This window comes from Grus americana, chromosome 5, assembly GCF_028858705.1.
Source record: "Grus americana isolate bGruAme1 chromosome 5, bGruAme1.mat, whole genome shotgun sequence".
NCBI classification, from domain to species: Eukaryota; Metazoa; Chordata; class Aves; order Gruiformes; family Gruidae; genus Grus; species Grus americana.
The window spans coordinates 70,267,155-70,287,785 of record NC_072856.1 but is presented as its reverse complement, the minus strand read 5'-3'; positions in this window follow the sequence as shown (position 1 = coordinate 70,287,785).

Here is a 20,631-nt window from a genome sequence, read left to right as displayed (position 1 = left end):
AACCTGGACGCAGGTCCTCTGCAGCATGGCTGTGTGAGCTGCGGCGCTGAGCTGGCCAAAACCTCGCTGTATTGCAGGGAAACGGGGAGCTGCATTTGGAAATTTCCAGGATTCTGGCTTCGGGCTGCTCCAGCAATTAAAGAAGCTTCTAACATACTGTCCCCAGTGTTTCTTCTTTCTGTCTTTAACACCTTTCTGGTACATTTTAATTCATGCACGGGCCAGGTAAATCGAAGCCTGTGATCCGCTGGAGCAGTGCACGCAAGCAGCGCCCCTGCAAAGCGAGGGCAAGGGAAGGGTGCTGGGGCAGGCGTGCTGCTCCTGGCACCGCTGTGAGCGATGCAGCCTGTCCCAGCGAACCCCATGACAGACTCTGCCAGCAAAAACCATCTACCTTTTTGTTACTTACCGTGCGTCAGAGCCACAGAAACACCGAGACGGTGGTTTGTCGCTCCCCAAAAGGCGTTACGGTGCTGAGGCTGCAGACCTCGGCCGGGCAGCGATGCTGGCCGTGCTGGGGGAACGCTCCCACCAGACAGACGTCTGAACAGCCGTCACCAAAACGACAGGACAGCTTACCTCGTCGGCAGGGTGGGGTAACAGAGGAGAGCTGCTGTGCTCCCCAAAAACCCGGAGTGCACAAATGAAGAACGCTCTCAGCTGCAAAACTGGAAGGTCAGTTCGTATCAGAGAATCGGAACTGCGGTTTGTCCTCCCCACCTGAAATCCAAGGAAAGGAGAGGTAAACGAGGGCCCCGCTGCAGCACTGCCAGCCCGGCAACACCAGGACCTTCGCCGGAGCAGACCCGCACCCCCGGCGATGGCTGGGTGCAGCCCACGTCCCCGTGCTCGCCGTGCTGCCTCTGCCCCATCTCCTGCTTTGGGGGGGACCCCGGCAGCTGCCGTCTGGCAGGAGGGGTCTGTAACGTCACGTAAGCACTTGGGGGTGGGAACCAGCACAGGAACCACCTGCATGGTGGAGAAACCCTTCAGACCCTTTAAGCCCTGTCAGCGCTCCTGCTCTTATCCAAGTGCAATGTACAGAATATCGCTCTTTAAACTGCAAATCACGTAAAATCATGTAACGTCAATCTTTGCAGCGTGGCCTGTGTAGGGAAGGACAGTGACGTACTCAAGGTCCCTTGAGCTCTCCCTCGAGACATGAAGCCACGCACAAGGCAGCCTCCCCTGTGCTGCAAGATCCTGAAAGGAAGCGTGGGAAAAACCTCAAAAGCAAAGCTGTCGCCAGATCTCTTGGAGACCAAGAGCACAGCTTTGCTCAGGACGTCGCTGCCAGGGGGTCAAGTTACTGCCTTACCCGGGCAATTGGATTCCCATGTGCAAAGTGACGGAAAAAGAGCTGGAAAAGGAATAGAAGCAGTACTTACACTAGTAAAACTTATCAGACATAATTCAAAACACTAAAACAAAAAATTCACAAATTACGGTGGTCTTCATGGAGAGAAAGTGAACATAATTCCTTAAATAAATCTATATAATGAACAAAAGTCGTAAAGACTAAAATAGGAAAGTAGAACAACATATCTGCAGAGCCAAGGAATTCTCAGTGTAATTTAGAATAAAACCTCAGAAATTACACTCTAAAACCTCATTAATGTAATAAAGAATAAACAAAAAATATTGCATTAGACATTACGTTGTTTGAATCAGTTCTGAAGTGCTCAGAACAGTGCAAATCTCTTCTGCTGGGCGCAGCGGTTCATGCTCACGGTGCTCAGGGTTCATGGAGCAGCTCGATTCATCACCGACACTTCATCAAGGCCTCTAAATTTATCGTCATTTTGAAAGTCTTCCAAAAACTACTGCTAAGCAGAGTCCTTCCTCAGCCTCCCAGGCCTCTCTTTAGTGGAAAGGAAAGGAACGTTGCTGCCGTAACTCAGCGTCATCGCTGGAATTAAGCGGGCATTTCTTCCTGCATTAGTTTTCGTGGAGGGAGTGTTTGCAGCTCTGTTTTCCCTATAGATCAAAACGTTCTTTCATGGTTGTTGTTTTTATTAAAAAAATCTTTATTGAAATCTTACTTTCTATTTTTTAGTGAGTAAAATTACTGCCTCTGCACACTCCATTTTAAAAATAAATGTCCTCTCCACTCGTCTGCATTTGTTCTCACAGGTTTCAACCAAAGTATTTTAGCCTGAGTGTATATGGAGCTGCTGCTATTTTAACCTAATAATTATCATATAAAATGCTTCCTGACCATAAACAACAGTGTAAAGACATCTTTCACGTGGGAGCTCACCTCCAGGAGAAAGCAGCAGTGAACACTTCCAGAGAAAACTCCTTTGGATAATTTATGAGCCTTCACCTACAGAGCCAGTTTCTGTTCTCCTGTGCGCTCTGCTGCTGACGGGTGCTTGAGAAGTCCCGTATTCATTCAAAATCCCCCCCCGTCTAAGGACCTAACAGCTCAGAACAAACATTCTCCTGCTGCACATGCTGGTCATTCTCCCTCCCATGGCGGCTGGAAGGAGAGCTGGGCTGTGCCGCTTGGCTGGAAGATGCTGGTGGCACTGGTCGCTCCTCCCCGGGCAACACTTTGCACCTGCCCCGGCTGAGCTCCCCTCCCCTCCGCCCACACCCCTCTGAGCATCCGCCGCTCCCCGCGGCGCTGTGCCATCTGCACCGTGCAGCCACGGAGACAGTCCGGTAACGAGACGTGTCCTCTGCTGCTGCCCCAAAGTACCAAGATAGTCTTTCCTCACGGCATGGGACCGACGGAGGGAGCCGGTCTGGGAGGAGGAGGAGGGACACTGGCAGTCATACGTCCTGCAGTCACTGCGGTGTGTTTCTGCCAAATTACTGAAAGAAATGTCTTCGTGGGAAGCTCAGGTTTTTGTCAAAATAATGTTGTTGGGGCAGAAGATCTTTGAACTAGTTTCCCAATAATCAAGTAGGTCCTGATGTGGTGGTTGGTGTTGGTTTGTTGTTGTTGTTGTTGTTGTTGTTATTATTATTATTATTATTATTATTGTTGTTGTGGTGGTGGTGGTTGTTTATTATTGTTGGTGTTTTAAAGCAGGTGTTATACTTAATTTCACCCTCGCTTTTGCCTAATTCGACTCTGAAAATCAACAGGCCAGGGCAGCAGCAGCAAGGAGGTCCCTCAGAGTTGGATGGAGAAGCCAACTACGAGAACTTCATTCCCTCAAAGGAGATGTGCTATCCAATGGTGACCTCATCTTGTACCTTGCTGAGAGAGCAGATGATGTCATTCATGCTTATTCTTTCAGTTTACATCCTGCACCATCATAAGAAGCTCCAGGACCACAAGAGCAATTTCAAGAATCCTGAAATGCCTTGGGTTGGTATCTTAACAAACCTCCAGCTTTTTCACAGCTTAGCAAAATACGTTGTGTTGCAACAGCGCTGCAGCCATGTCAGCGCTCTGGTCCTGATCCTGACCCACAGGCTCAACTTCCCAGCTTGGTCCTGGACCTGCTCTGTCCCTTGGGAACAGTGTGGAGAACAGGGCTGGGGGACAGCCCATCCGTGCCACTGCTCAACCTCGCTCTGCTCAAGACCAGCCCTGCAGTAGGAAGTCACAGGAGAAGCACTGGGGTGAAAATCCGACGAGTGTAAGAGCAAGTGCAGTGGATTCTCATACTGAACCTGCTCCTCGGTGTGATCACTACAGGATAATTTTAAGACAAAGATAAAGAGCAATATGGGTAGTGGCAGGTGATATTACACAACATGCTGATATCTGCATTTTTGGTCTCTAAAACAAGTAGCTGTGTTGGGATATTTCAGTTTTCAGCCTGAGATAGCAGAAGGGCAGACCTGGTCCTTTGCTTTTCCTTTTTCACAACTTCCATTATTTTATTATGTAAGAATTTTGACTTGAATAACCAGCTAGTTTATCAGTCCATATCGAGTTTCAGATTTTCACCGGTAGGATATCTCTCCACCTTCCTCCCTCCCTTTGGCATTTTCCTTACTTCTGTAATTCAAGTGCCCTTTCAAGTTCTTTTTAATGGATGTATTAAATGAATCAATTAGGCAGAGAAAGAACATTGGAGAGCTTCTGTGTAGATTGGTATTTTATGTTCGATACACTTAGTCATAGCTTAGTAATTATTGCCATTTAATATTTATTTAACGTATATACCATGCTGCTTCAGTGAGGAACTTGCAGAATACAACATCCCTTTCTCATTTTCCCTCCAGCTACTTAACTAGTGAGCTCTGAACATCCGGGCGATGGAAAATAACAGAAAAAATTCTTTCTTTATATTAAGCAGTGATGCCACCATGCCTCGTAAGGAAGTGGCTGCTGCTGAAACGCACAGCTTCCCATTTCGTTCCATGCTGATCCCCTCCTGAGCCCAGACGCACTTTGGGCACTCTCTGATCTTTTCATCTTCCAAAGCTCCGCAGCTTTGAGGACCAATAGCCGCCACGTACACAGAAGATGGGATGCGTGACCAGGGCTGGCCACAACATCTCCTCCAGCCTGAATAGGTGACCTGCCGAGGCTTTGAACAGCCAAGTATTAAAAACGGATATGTGAAAAAGTTACAATTTTTTTGTTCAAAAATTTTGTTCAAAACAATTTCCTTCAAAATACATTTACCTAAAAAGACTCTGGTAAGCCTTAGCTTAATTTCAATTTTAGCTCTTTACTTGAAGATGTAATTGGCTTAATTATCCTAGTACTTTTCAGTATCACCAAAATGAAAATATTTTTAAATATTTAATTGGACTAGGAGCTCTTTATATCATGGAATAGGTGAAAGTAAAATCAAACTTCCTTAACTCTATGATCCCTTTTATTATGAAATTTCAACAAAGTAACAGCAAAATGGCCAAAAATAGCCAGCCAAAGTTTGGGAAGCTAACTCCTGAGAACAGAAGACTCAGTTCCTTTTTCTCAGCTACAACACTTTGGTATAAAAAGATAAATTAAAATATTGCCTATTTGCAGGACACATGACAATAAGTGCTTTGCAAAATTATCATATGAAAGCCGATCCACAGCGTTACTGAAGAAAGTGGCTTTTCCTTATGTTCCCTGCCCGTTCTCACTGATAGAGGCGCTGGACAAACAAGTCGGCCGGCAGCAGCAGCCTGGCAAGTAACAGCGGCGTTTGCTCAGGAAAGGAGCAATTCCCGTCGGCCACCAACTAGTTGGTTTGTCCTGCTCTGTGGTGGCCTCCTGCAAAAACCTTTTGTCCTTGGAGCACCAGGCTTGGAAAAACTCTCTTGTTAAAATGGGCACCTCCAGCCTGAACCCCTCATCTCTCCGGTGGTGGGAGCAGGAGGGTGCTGCAGCTCTGAAACGTTGCATCGCCAGCCCGGGGCACAGCAGGGAAGGGGACATGGGGGGTCCTGTTCGAAATGACAAAGTGACATAAGGTCGAGTGAAAGCAAAGGGCGTTTAGGCTGGATTTCAGGGATAGAGCCAGGGCCGGTGGAGTGCTAGAACACGCTGGCCAAGGAAGCTACAAAATCCTCATCTGTTTTCTGCAGGGGATCAGTTTGTTTTATGTTGGGTGTTGTTTGTTCATTTGTTTGTGTGGATTAGACTAATATCAGCCAGAGGGACTCAGCTGCACAGGCACATTTTCACAGCTCAATACGTTACCAGAGATGTCAAACAGGAACTTTTCATGGGTCCTTTCCTAGCCTTGGGCAGCCTGAGCTAAATAAGTGGATCGTAATCTGTGCAGTCAGGGCTAAGCCAAGTTCTTCTTGGTTCAAGACCTTCTGAGGGTCCATGACTCATGCCTGACCTTCTAGTGTTGTCCAAGCAGACTGACCAGACCCAGGCACCTGCGGTGCTGAGCTTGAGCCAGTGCAAAGGGATGGGCCAGACCTGTCACCCCTGATCCCTCCCAGCCCCACACTTCTGTGACGAAGGGAAGATGCACCATGGGCAACCTACAACACACACAAAGGCGTGCAGCGGGGAAGCACCACCAGTACCACGCTTCAGCCACTTTCCCCTGTGGCCCTAGAAGAAGCATCTGAGGGCATGTTGTGTCTTTCCACATCAAGTGATGGGAACATGAGGAACCACATCTGGTGGTGGATCCCACCAGGAGACACAGCATCTGCCTACCAGTGACAAAGTCAAATTAGACGCTGTCTTGTTCTGTCTTTAATAGTTTGCCAAATTAACAACATACTAATTGCCACCTCTTTTTCCACCTGCCTCCCTGAAACTTCAGTTTCAGCTACTTTGTGCATCGCTCTGAATTATTTATATTAGCACTGTGTTGTACCATTCTGGCAACACTGGTAAGAAGCTGTTCGTAGGCAAAGAAAGAGGAATTCAGCAAATGAGACATAATTATTGCACCTTTCCCAGAACCGAAGCATCTACTGATGTATTTTCAGTACATATTAAAGTGGGAATAAAGCGGGAAAAGAAAAGTGAAGAGAGAGGTATAAAAAGAATATTGCTGGAGACAGAAATGCAATCTTTTAGTCATACTGCCTCACATTTAACATCTCTTAGCCATATCTACATTAAATATAGTTAAATTAAAACATGCAAAACTAAACCAAACTACTCATTGCGAACACCACGGTTAAAATAAATAATAAGAGACAGTATTTCGATGTGTACATAGATGTGGGAATAAGGAATATCCAAAGCACTGCATTACAAAAGCACATTAAAAATTAAAATGGCGTATAGATACCCATGGGAGCCCGAAGGGCTGATTAATACAAAACATACAGGTGCAGGCAGAGAGGCGGGGAGGTACGACCGCGCAGCTTTCCTCCGTTCAATAGCTCTGTGCCTCTGCTCTTTCTGGTGTTCCCCGCTGCAGCTTGATCCCTGCCGCGGGGGTCCCTGCCCTCCTCTGCCCAAAGCCAGCGCAGCCCTGCGGAACGGGACCTCCCTCGCTGCCAGGCCCCCCCGCCCGCTCCACCGGCAGCCGGGCTGCAGCCCTCCTCTGGAAATTTCCCAGAGATCATCTACTTTCTGCTGTGCGATAGAAACCACCTCCTCACCCCTCTATTCCAATAAGCAGTCTCGGTGTTTGGGGCCTTGAATTCTAAGGGTCATCCTTTCCAGCAGAAAACAGTGCGCTGAAAGCCATTTACTGCGCTGCAGGTCTGTTCTCACCATCACGAACACCAATTTCTTCTCTAGAAGACAACATGCAAAAATTACCTGGGGATAAGCTCTACCATAACTGCAATTACAAACATTTCATTCGTTTTCTTTTATAAGCAGCTTTAAAAAGAATACTTTGGGCTGCTTCATTCATTTAATTTCTGTTTAATTTTAAAAGTATATTTTTGTCCCAGTCTAATGATACTATGATGTAAGGTCCAGGCTATGTGATGCACAGGTGATCGCAAGTCTCACAGGTACTGAACTGCATCTTACACCCTTCCTGCCAGGCTCTTGCTTTTGGAAATTCATTCAAAACTTTAAACTGCAGTTTAAACTACAAACTAAAAATTTTAAGATTTTCAAAACACTTAAGCAGTAAAAAAGGATTGATAATGCATTAAAATTGTTGTCAGACGAGAAACATTTTGAATTCATGGGATTACAAAGTTACTTTTTAGTATCAACATTTTTTTTCCAAATTAGCAGATTTGAAATCCTTCACTTCCTATGGCACAGGCCAAGTATTTAATCTTTTAAAATCAAGAGATGAAGCTGAGTCCTGTCTCCATTGCAGAGACTTTGAATTCTTTTGCTAACAAATATCTAATGCATCCCCAGGAGAAAAGGCACTGTAAGGGAAGACATCAGTTCACCAACACTACAGTTTTCGACAAACCACCTGAGATGGTAGCTGCTTTCCATAATGCCCACTAATTACCTAAATTAGTTGTAGGCTGCACTACGTAGCCAAGGATGTGTTTGCACAAAGACGTGTGACCTTCATCCGCTGGCTGGGTCAGAGGGGGCAGCATCCTGCATCCCATGTCCCGCATCCTGCATCCCGCATCCGGCATCCCGCGTCCCACGCCCCGTATCCCATATCCCACATCCCACACCCCGCATCCCACATCCCGCATCCCACGCCCCGCATCCCACGTCCCACACCCCGTGTCCCACCTGCGCACAGCCCCCAGACTGCCCGGGAAGGGGCTCCCACGTGCAGCTGAGCTACCCCGAGTGGCAAGAGCTGGCTTTGCTGCTGCCTCTCCTGGATCTTTTCAGGACTTCTCAGCTCAATCTGCTAAACGGCCACCGAAAATGAAAGTTTTGGGAAAACTTTATACAGAGAGGTTTCCCTCTCCAGTGAAATAAGCTGCTCGCTCTCTCAAAGCATCCATTAATGGCACAAATGCAAAGGGCACGATGATCCACATGGTGCCTTCCGCTACAGCCTGTCTCACGTTCGAGCGAAGTCCAGCTGTCGGGATTCGCGGGGCACACCCCGAAGCGGGTGCAGGACACAAATCAGAACGGCGTTTGGGCTGAGAAAGGCTCAGGAGACCTTTTGTTTGCACTAGAAAACTGAAAGGACTAAAATGGGTTCAGGTTAATTAACGCCACGGCAGCGGGGGGCTGTGCCCAGGAAGAGCCTGCTGCAGGCAGAGGGGGGCACGGGGACCCCCGTCCTGCTTCCAGCCCCCTCCCCAGGGCACGGCCAGAGCTGGCCTTTCACCCTGCCCCCCCAGCCAATTCCATGGCCCACGTCTCTCTGGAGATGCTACAGCTGGCTCCCAGCCTGTCGCTATCGTAAGTGCAATTAGAGGAAAAGAAAAGGAAAAGAAAAAGGAAAAGAAAAAGGAAAAGAAAAAGGAAAAGAAAAAGAGAAAAAGAAAGAGAGAGAAAGAGAAAGAGAAAGAGAAAGAGAAAGAGAAAGAGAAAGAGAAAGAGAAAGAGAAAGAGAAAGAGAAAGAGAAAGAGAAAAAGGAAAAGGAAGAGGAAGAGGAAGAGGAAGAGGAAGAGGAAGAGGAAAAGGAAGAGGAAAGGGAAAAGGAAGAGGAAGAAAAGGAAAAGGAAAAGGAAAAGGAAAAGGAAAAGGAAAAGGAAAAGGAAAAGGAAAAGGAAAAGGAAAAGGAAAAGGAAAAGGAAAAGGAAAAGGAAAAGGAAAAGGAAAAGGAAAAGGAAAAGAAAAAGGAAAAGGAAAAGGAAAAGGAAAAGAAAAAGGAAGAGGAAGAGGAAGAGGAAGAGGAAAGGGAAAAGGAAGAGGAAAGGGAAAAGGAAGAGGAAAGGGAAAAGGAAGAGGAAGAAAAGGAAAAGGAAAAGGAAAAGGAAAAGGAAAAGGAAAAGAAAAAGAAAAAGAAAAAGAAAAAGAAAAAGAAAAAGAAAAAGAAAAAGAAAAAGAAAAAGAAAAAGAAAAAGAAAAAGAAAAAGAAAAAGAAAAAGAAAAAGAAAAAGAAAAAGGAAATAGAGTACCTATTTGAATAACCCGGTCTGGGAAAACCTGTAACTTCCAAGCCTGGATCTAAAGTTAATTTCATTCTCCATAGCAGTCAGCAAAAACCCCAGATGATATCTGTTATTTTTAACTGGTTTGCGACGTTCATCTTCTCATCAAATGCCATCGAGCCACTGAGAAGCATTGGAGCAAAAACCAGGAGTATTGACGTCCTGGTCTGCTTAATTACTGCTGGAGCGCGGAGGGCAGAGTGCACCTCCCTCCCTGCTATCGCACCGCACAAAGAGTTTAGATAAGAGCCAGGCCGGGTTATTAGACCGTACGAAACGCTCGGTGGTTTTGAGCTCCCATTCACTAGAAGTTACAAATACTTCTTCAGGCGGCAGTAATCCCTGTACAGGCGATTCTGGAGCAGCCCTGTGCACTATGGACCTCCTCTCCTGGTTATGCATGCCCACCAGGACTTGATGCTGCGCGGAACAAGCAGGGAAATCAATACAACGCTGTACCCACTCTGACACCGAAATGCACAGCAGCATGCTAAAAACGGGAAAGAAAGAGAAAAAAATATCTAAATATTATGCCTAGAAAAGTTACGGGGTGTTTTGTGCCCTGGAAACGGGAGACTCCTGGAACTCCTCTGTCCGTCCCAGCACGGTTAGCTGAGCACTAACACATACGTTGTTACTCGGTGCCGGTTGTTCTTCTCTTTGCTTGCTATAGAAGAAGCATGGATCACCAAGAGCGAAAAGAAACTCAAGATGGAGAAATTGGCATCTTGTATAAGTTCTGGGGAGCAATTACTTATATTTAAAATACAGCTAGCCTTAGGCTAGAGCACGTTGCCAGGGCAGATCAGCGGTTACGGTGTCTCTGGTAACACAAACACAGTTTCTGAGCCGGATCCCCGCACCGCCGCCTCCCCGCACGCTGCCCTGTGCCACGAGCGTCGTGTCAGCCAGCGGAGGAAAGCTCCTGTCTGGAGCTCTTTGGTTTCCTGTGGGTTCGGGATGAGTCTGTGCTGTCACTAACGATATGAATCAATCTAACATGGATGCCACCAGCTTTTCTTCATAACTGTCACTCTCCTATTCTGTGCTCCCTGACTGCGAGCGCTCCGGGAGACCGATGTCAGGCAAATCTGACAACAAAGCAAGAACATAATTCCTTCTTTAGAAAATGCAGATGGCTCAGAAAGACAAAGTGAAACTCAGCAAAAAAAAAAAAAAGAAACAAAAAAACAACAAAAACCCAACCAACCAAACAAAACCCAACTTGAAAAGGTAGTTTAGAAACAAGCCTAATCCCACCCACCCGTCTCTTTGATCAGGCCGATGAGAAGAGCTGCGCAGGGTCTCCCTCTGCTCCCCTGTGAGCACGCCCAGCGTCTCGCTCATACACCCAGAAATGAGTGGAAAGGTTTCCTCCCGAAGCCCCGCGGAAGAGAAGCGTCTCAGCCTGCCCTTTGGTTTCAGCCTGTATTTTCTACACAGGCACTTCCAGGAATTGCTAAGGACAGCATTTCCAAACTCACAGGTCTAATTTCAGGTTCTGAGTATTATTCTCCAGAATCTGAACTGGCTGATGCTTAAAGGTGCAACTTCAAGCTCTACCAGAGCATCTGTAGAGCCAGGCAGAGGAGGGGTAAGAAGGTGTTAGAGGGGAAAGAGTCAGATAAATTGTGAGCCATCCCCCACGACTGCAGGCCCCGGGTGCCATCCAGACCCACAGCACCGCGGACACGCAAACAGCAGCTGGGTGCAATGGCCACGGAAGATAAGCCAAGCTCCCCAGCTGTAATTCGGAAGCAAGTCTCTCCCTAGATCTGTTCAGGTAATCAAGAGCCCAGATTCCAGCAGTGAAAGCCGCCTGGCAGCGATCGGCAGGGACGCTGCTGTGCTTCAGCGTGCCGAGAGCGGGAAAATACCCAAGCCCGGGGGAGTTCTGCCCTGCCTGCTGCTGAGAGCGGACCAGAGAACAACCAAGGGAAGATTTGAAAGCACACGACCTGGAGGGTGGGGGGGGTTGGTTTGGGTTAGGAGGGGTTGCTTTGAAGTTTTTTTGGTCGTACATGAAAAAGGAATTTTGCTAGACGTTACTGAGCGTCACCTCCCAGCAGCTCTTCTCTTTACTTGATGCAGAATCCAAATTTGGGTAGAAAAATGTTTTTAATTTAGGTCCTTGCATTCAGTTCGGCTGCTTTCCTGAAAACTCAGGGAAAGGTGTATACCTCTACGCAGTGTTAACCCTGTGTTACCACACCAAGCCAAAAGCTGGCGACAGACATCCAAGCACCCGCAGAGCTCCTCGAACTAAAGATGGCAATTCCTAACCCCAAATAATGCCAAAACACCCCGCAGTGATTTCAGGTCCCACTTCAGGGCAACAAAGTGGTGCAGGGGCTGGAGCACAAGTGTGGTGGGAGCGGCTGAGGGACCCGGGGGTGTTCAGCCTGGAGAACAGGAGGCTGAGGACAGACCTGCTGGCTCTCTCCATCCCCCTGAAAGGAGGGTGTAGCCAGGGGGGGTCGGTCTCTTCTCCCAAGTGACAAGTGACAGGACAAGAGGAACCGGCCTCAAGTTGTGCCAGGGCAGGTTTCGATGGGATAGGAGGGAAAATGTCCTCCCCCAAAGGGCTGTCAGTCCCTGGGACAGGCTGCCCAGGGCAGTGGTGGGGTCCCCATCCCTGGGGGATTGAACAGCCGTGTAGATGTGGTGCTTGGGGACAGGGGTGAGTGGGGGGCTGGGCGGTGCTGGGGTAACGGTTGGGCTCGATGATCATTTTCCAACCAAAACAATTCTATCATTCTATGACTTCAGCTGAGCGAACACCAGAGAATCAACCACGGGAGAAGAGGCGGTCGCTCAGCGCAAGGAGGCCACGGCTGGACGGCATTTCTCAGCACGGAGTGAAGAAGAACGCAGTGATGCACACCTAGCAATTCAGAAGGGCCCAGCACGAGCCACGATGGATTGAAGAAAGAACTTTATCATCAATGTTAGAATGATAATTGAGAGCTGTTTAAGAGCGGCTCAACAGAGCTTTTGTGCCCAAAAGAGTATCTCAGCCAAGAAACCAGCCCTGCACTCCGGATAAGCAGGGAGGAGAATGGCAGTATAAAAAATGGGTAAGCCCAGGAATTCTGAGGAATTTTGACAAGAGAAGACATCATACCTGAAAAACCTCAGCCAGCAGAGACAATATCATGTGTTATCATCATTAAGGATCTTGAAAACCATATTCATCAATACGCAGCCAGAAACACTCCCATTGTCAGGAAGATGAAAACCAGTATTGCTATGTATTTCTCCTGAGTATTTGAAGAGATGCACGTGCTCATAACAGTTAGTAGGCTACTTATCCTTTTCTACAGTTACTGAGAAGGCTGCTAAACAGCACCTGTGAAAATAAAGTACTTTTAGACTGTTAGGAAATAACCCAAAAAAAAAAAATGGAAAGGCAGAGAAATCTGAAAGACAGACCATCTATCGCTATTTTAAAAGGATGAAAAGTTATCTAGAAAATATAGTTTCTTGTTGATCTGAGTAAAATTGATTCAAGTAATGGGAAGGCTAAAAATGTAGCTAAATAATTATTTTGAATAATACAATGAATGACAGTTAACATTAGTTTGTGGTAACTAATTACAGTAGAAATAATCTAACAACTTTCTTGATTGAAGAAGGTTACACCTTGTGGTGACAGATGAAACAGTACTGAGGTAATATACTTAAGATTTGAGTCAACGCCATGCAGTTTCTTAACTAAGAAAGTAGAAAAACACAAAATCAATGCAATGGTCTTTAAACAATTAAATGCGATCTCAGTGATTGGTCTCAGGATGGAAAGCCCACTGAGCAACCTCATCTCTGCAGGAATTGATGGTTAGCTCTAGGCTTCTGAGCGCTTTAATCATTGGCTTGGAAGAAAACATAAAATCAGTACTGATCAGATTTGCAGAAGACAACACTATTGGAACAGTGATAAATAAGTAAAACTTATTTCACTAATGCAATGAAATAGGGATCTCATGATAATTAAGTAACATTCTTTCCACCACTTTTAAACATCCGGACAAATTCCTAGGAATAAAAGTTATACATTGGACTTGCAAGAAAAAAAAAAAACACCTTTTACTCAATATTCAGCTTGTGACCAAATAAAGCAAAAGAAAAAATATTTCTATTATTGCCTTCGATAAAAATGAGAAATTCTTCCCATAAATTCTGTTATTTGTAGCAGTACACTATTCTGTAAAGACCTTGTAGTGGTGGTGGTGTTGGCACTGTGATTTAAAGATATAGGAAGGGCAAAGCTTGGAAAGGTGTAGCCATATTACTGAAAGTATCTTTTCTATGAAAAATGCAAGTTGGAAAGGGGAGACAGTGTGAGTTCACGGAAAGGACATCCCTTGGAAAACCCTCAGCAGAGCCCTGAGCTGCAAATGACGGGAAGCTGGAGGAGCATTAAAGCGAGATCCCCTGCACGTCGTAACCACCTCCCCAAGCACCCACCCACGGCCACGGCTGGAGCCAGGCACCGAGCTGGACCCCTCTGCGGCCAGGTTCAGTACCAGGTTCCTGGCGCTGCAGAAGCCCCACCTGACCAGCTGGGCTTTCAGCTTTCAATGCCAGCACCCAGGAGCTCACCATCCCCCTGCACCCTTCCCAAACCAGGCGCTTAGCGGTGCACAGCTCGAGGTTTGTACAAGTTCAGCAAATCCCATTCACTAAGGCAACGAGAGCAAGCCTTTGCTCTCTTGCATTTAATCATCAGTCTGAGTATTTCCTGCTATTTAATAAGGAGACTTGATCCTCTGAATCACAGAACCCCAGCCTGGTTTGGGTGGGAAGGGACCTCAAAGCCCATCCAGTTCCCACCCCCTGCCATGGGCAGGGACCCCCTCCACTAGCCCAGGTTGCCCAAAGCCCCGTCCAACCTGGCCTTGAACACTGCCAGGGAGCCAGGGGCAGCCACAGCTTCTCTGGGCACCCTGTGCCAGGGCCTCAGCACCCTCACCGGGAAGAAGACCCTTTCCAGCCACGTCCAAGGCACATCCAGCCTGGTGAGCCGGTCACTCAGCCGACTGAAGGAGCTGCCCCGGGGACAGGCGGTGCCTGCACTCGGATCTCACAACTTCCCTGGCTTTAACCACTGCTACTCTGCACCTCTGGGCACATTTGATTTTATTTCCAGGTTTCTGTTTGTGCTGAACAGCACGTGACACAACAGGCATACATTCACCTTAGGTAAACCTTTAAGAAGCAAGAATCCAGTTTTTAAGTATCATGTTGAAAGGACAGTTACAATGAAATTAAGGAAAATTATAGGGTTTTTTAAACTAACAGATTACATTAAAATAGTTTTCTTCTGTTTACAAACTTTCTTTACTTTTCAGTAGCTTGCAGCTATAAATTTTGCTGTTAAATACCAGCAAAACAAAAGTGAATTTACAGGAACAAATTGCTCTGTTAGCCGTGGGCAGGATGCCTCCTCGTACCCACACCTGGAGTTAAGCAAAGTTCAGAGATTTGCTGTTTGTAAATTTTGTTTTTATTCTAGTGGAAAACAAAGATTACATGTCAGTTTATTTATTTATTGAATTGTGAGAAAGCCTGTCATTAGAGAATGCCTAGTAAGCTTTCCTCTATTTCTAAATAATTCAAGTCAGAATGTCACCGCTCAAAGGGCAACGAACCCTTTCCAACGCAGTTTCAAAGCCAACGGTGGTTTATTCAGCGCTGGGTGCACGGGGGATCTCTCCTCCCACCGTGCCCACCCAGCCTACACACACACACACATTTACATTCCCAAAACACACGCAGTTACAGTTACATCGCAGCCTTACTGTGTTACTTCGCTGTGATGGTGCCAAACTTTCTCCCGTGGCTGTTGCAGCTCCAGACTTAAAGAGATTCAGACCGTGCCCAGGGAGGGGGGGTCGTACCTTGGAGGGGGCAGCTTTGAGAACGGAGCTGTGGTTTGGGGTTGTAATCAGGTTATAATGAGCAAAGGGCACTCAAAGGACGGGATTGTGACAGAAAATGAAATATCACTTGGCTCCTGTACCAACCACACAAGTTATCAGCTCCACGGTACCACCAAGCTCGCGGGTCTCATTCTTACAATGGTTTTGTTGGGTACCTGTGAGGTGGGGGCTGTGCAGGGGCCACAGCAGCACGGCTGGGTACTAACACCACAATCACTCGGCCATCACCTTACTATTGCTAATAATCTCAGCACCTTGATCCCACCAGCCTGGCTACAGAGACTACACACAACCTGTCCCATCACCAGGGTGAAAAAAGAAAGTTAAACACATAGGTTACAAGAATTTTGAAATTAACTTTTGAAATTAACTTCTGCAAAATAAAACCACTCAATTCCCACGAGTGTTCCCCAGAATACCATTAACTCCAGAAATAGTTACAGCTTGGTGGAATCAAATTTTAAGATTTTTCCACAGTCTCGGGGATAAGCAGAAGTTTTGCTTGACATGCAATTGCTTGACATCAATTCTCTTCTCATTTCCATATTATCTCCAAATAGGCTGCGCGGCCGCTCGTCTCACGCCGTCCCTGAGGGAAACCCTCGAATCGCTCTCGTGCCCGTGGATGCCTCTTTCTGCACCTCTCCCTGTCTTTCACTTGCGATGTCAAGTATTTTCCCCAGCTTAATTGTGCATCTATTAGAATATGCTAAATAATAATCCTCCAGCATCTGAACCTTTGCCACGGGCACGGGCGCATCCCCGACTTTGAGGGGAATTGCTGATGCTGAAGCTCACAGTGGGCTTTTCCACTGCTGCGACTCACTGAAGTCTCGCCTGATTCCCCGTTCCGCTGGTGTTCGGTGCTCTGCTTAATATCAGCTCATTAACTGGGGGGGGGGGGGGGGGGGTGTGTTTAAAAAAATCTTACATTTTTAAAACCAATTTTTTTTTTTAATTAAAAAACTAACATCGTTTTCTTCTAGCTTCACAGAACTGAACCTGGAGTCAATATGGCCCATTTTGTACTATGTTCCATTTTTTGCCACTTCTTCCCACTGTCTCTTTTCATCCCGTTCTGACTCTCCTGGAAATGGGGAAATACGGATCTCCTGGTGTGGCACGGGGGGCTCAGCACCGAAGCGTCTCTGTCAATGCTGCGGGTGCCATCAGATTGGCATCCTACCCCCTGCAACTCGTCCTTCCCGACACGTACGGCCCCGCAGGGGTTACAGGGGGTCGCAGGGGGTCGCAGGGGTTGCAGTGGTTTGCAGGGGGTTGCAGGGGTTACAGGGGGTTACAGAGGTTTGCAGGGGTTGCAGGGGTTGCAGGGGTTGCAGGGGGTTACAGGGGTTTGCAGCAGTTTGCAGGGGGTTGCAGGGGTTACAGGGGTTCGCAGCGGTTTGCAGGGGATTGCAGGGGTTCGCAGCGGTTTGCAGGGGTTGCAGGGGTTTGCAGGGGGTTACAAGGGTTTGCAGGGGGTTGCAGGGGGTTGTAGGGGGTTGCAGGGGGTTACAGGGGTTTGCAGCAGTTTGCAGGGGTTGCAGGGGTTTGCAGGGGGTTCCAGGGGGTTGCAGGGGATTGCAGGGGGTTGCAGGGGTTCCAGGGGTTTGCAGTGGTTTGCAGGGGGTTGCAGGGGTTCCAGGGGTTTGCAGGGGTTTGCAGGGGGTTGCAGGGGTTCCAGGGGTTGCAGGGGGTTGCAGGGGTTTGCAGGGGTTTGCAGGGGTTCCAGGGGTTGCAGGGGTTCCGGGGTTTGCAGCGGTTTGCAGGGGTTCCAGGGGCTGCAGGGGTTTCCAGGGGTTCCAGGGGTTGCAGGGTTTGCAGGGGTTCCAGGGTTTGCAGGGTTATCAGGGTTTGCAGGGGTTCCAGGGGTTCCAGGGGTTCCAGGGTTCGCAGGGCTTTCCCCTGGTCCCCGCACCGCAGCAAGGCATACGGGCCGCGGGAGGAACCGAGTGGGCAACACTGCGTGGCCGTGTCCGCCCGGGGCTCCGCAAGAACGGGTCGCAAGTCACAAACTACGCCTATTATTAAAGTCAAACGGGCTCTAAGCGGCCTGAAGGGGCAGCTCTGCCGTTGGGAAGCTCGCTGTGTTCCTGCCCTATTGCATCTGCAAGGGAACAGGAGAGGTGACTTCCCTGTCTCTCCAGGCCTTTTTCTCTGTGTCGCTACAAACTGAAGAAACAACCAGACGCGGCTCCTCCGTGGAACGTCGCGTACTGGGAAACTCAGGAAAAACCACCACGGCCGGTGTTTTAATAGGGAATGAAGTGCCACGTCATAAAACGCCCAAGCAACAGAACTGGAGTAATTAGTAACTACATTCTCCATAAGGAGGAAAAAAAAAAAAAAAAAAAAAGAACAATTTCTCTACAGATACTTCTAGGTAAGGAACAATGTAGAGAAAAAAGCTGTCCTGCAATTAGCAGGGTCCAGAAGAGAGACCTGTGGGAAGAACCTGGTATTTCTCCTCCCCCTGCTATGACTGCTGAAGAACATCTATGTTAAAAACCAACCAAACAAAAGGGGAGACAAGCTCACTTCAGTCAGTACCACAATTCCACTGCTCAGGAAATATTTCCCATGTATAAACACAAACTTTAGTACAAGCCATTAAAAAAAGAGTGGAATAATAATATTACAAAGTAGTGTACACAGCAGATTAACACATTGGTGGAAACAATGACTCCTCCCCACAAGGAGTTCTGACACTGGACACAACTGCTTTAGTGCAGAGCATCCTTAGACACACCATCCCAATTCCTAACGACAAAACGATTGCCGCAGAGGGAAAAGCAGAAAAACCCCGTGAGATAAATAAAGTATGTGGCCTAACACCGCGTACCCGACAGCAAACAGAGCCTGAGGAGGTGGGAGCTGCCGTTTCGGGCAGGAATCACCCCGTGCGGGGGTCTGGAGGGCTGAGGGCCAGGGCAGGAAGCTGAGTGTGGGCAGCAGGCTGCTCTGTACCATGCCATCTCCGCAAATTCAGCTGCCTTTGCCATCAGCATTTCCAACCTCAACATCTGCTCTCCTCTTGTACTTTCCTAAATTCTCAGACAATATAGCTTGCATTCTCCAGTGTGTTGAGGCACGTCACGATAACCTTAAGACAAGGAAGAGAGCAGCTCTTCAAGGATTGCCAACGACGCTCCAGTGCTGCTTCGCCCGGAGGCGTCAGGACAGGATGGAGCAGACGGGGCTGTCCGGCGCTGCGGCAGTGCAACCCTGCGCGCTCCTCCCCACACTGCCAAAGCCCGTCACCCCCTCGGGTCAGGTTTGCACCGAGCCTAACTCCATGCTTCTTACACAGCCCCAAGCATCCTCCATGCCAAACATTTTATATCTGCTCCCCCTTAAAAGATAAGTCCCAGAGAAGCAGGAGCGGTGCAGAGCAGGGAAGGGGTTGGTAGGCTTGGGAAGCAGCAACGGGGGGAGCAGGGCTCCATCTTCTGCAGGAGAAAGGCAGATGAAACCACCTGCCCATCCCCTCCTGGAGAGGAAGCCTTCCACTTGGAAGACCTACAGACCGTTTAAAAGGCAAGCAGTGTGCTGGGAGTACAGCCACAGCCAGGCATCTCAGGGAAGCTGACATTAAAGGTTTCATGCTGTTAATCGGAATGTTATTCTGAGGGAAATATTGTCATTTTGCAAACTTTGCGGCCAACAGGGAACCAAAATAATGAGTGGTGTTTATTTATACCATGAAATTATAGGCATGAATTATGGGCATCACTTTTTTTCCACTTTGTTTTTATAAAACTGGAGTCGGGTCTTACACACTTACACTACCAGACATAAGGAAAGGGACAGCTCTGTAGCTCTGGTAGTCCACAGATGGGTCGGACTGATGGATGATTTGTGATTCTCTTAAAGTGTTTTAAATTTCTCATCGCAAGTTTTTAGCAATATATTTTAAGGTGGAAAACCTTTACAGTGACCAAGCCATACATTTGAACTGAACAACATGGACTTAGAGAGAAGCTGACAGCACTTTTAAACCCTAAAAGCAAAACTCAGAATCCCCTTTTAACCTAAATGTCACTTTCTTGAGCTGCTACATAAAGAGACCGCTCGAATTCGGCAGTTTGCTACCAGCAGCTACAAAACTACATACCAGGCCAAAAGCAATTAAATAAATCGCACGGTGGCCTCTGGCCCAATGCCGTCCCGCAGTGCCCGGGGTGGGGAGATCCACAGCACAGCCACTGGGCTCAGCGCCAGCCCCGCAGGCCACTCGGGAAGGATAACTACATCCCTTTGGGGTGAAGGATGTGCTCCCAGCAGCCATGCACGCTGCAAAGAGCTTCAGAGGGGGGCTGAATCCCGTCTCCAGGATCGGGGGTGTTAGCCCAGAAGGGCACGGCGGTTGCAATGAGCCTCCAGAGCAGCCCCGGTGAGGGACACAGCCCGATCCTGGCAGCGCTGCCCAGGGCTGGCCTCGCTGAAGAGGTCTCACAACTGATCATCAACCAGGGAGAAGATTGCCAAGCGGAGCGGGGAGGCTGGTGATGCTGCTGGGAGAGAAGCACGCATCAGGCAGTGTGTCAGGGTGGCCACAGTCCGGGTGTTCAGACCCGCGCTTTGAGGGGGCTGCGGGACGGGGGGCGTATGAAGTGCCTCCAGTTAGCTCAGCTCCCCGGACAGCCCCACACACGGCCCTGGGGACGGTGCTCCCCAGCGTCCTTCAGTGCTTGGAGGGGCAAAGCGCTCTGGTTAGAAACCGCCTGCTGCTGCCTGCTCCTCTCTCTGCGTTTCACGCCATGTCAAAGCTCGCCGAGTCACCCCAAGGCACCAGATCTTACAGGACTACAGCTGGAGGAGTCTGCACCCCCCGGAGCTGACACCCCGAAAGGATTTAGTGCGCTCGCACGCCGGGGAGAGCCCCGAGCAGGGGCGAGGTTTGCAGGGCGGCAGCTCGCAGGAGAGGAGCTCACCCTCTGCAAGGTGGCTGTGACGCTTGTGGTTCCCGGTGCTGCTGCTGGCTGCCGGGCAGTCTGCACCAGCACCAGGCAGCTGCCTGGACGTGCCTAAATCTGGGCTTTGGCCTCAGCTGCAGATAGCCCACAAGAGGCAGGAGAGCAGAAGCAGCCACTACCCTCGGCCTCTGGCCCTCCCAAGGGAGGGAACGCAAGCGGGAGCAGCCAGAGGAGCAAGGAGCCTAACAAACCCCACAAGGCAATGAAAGATTTTTATTAAATATCTGGGGTGGAATAGAGCTATAGCTAACTGCTATTCTGATGAAGGATTAAGGAATATCTTTACCAGTACACAGGAAATTCAAAACTTTGGATTCTGGAGCACATCCACATGCCTCAG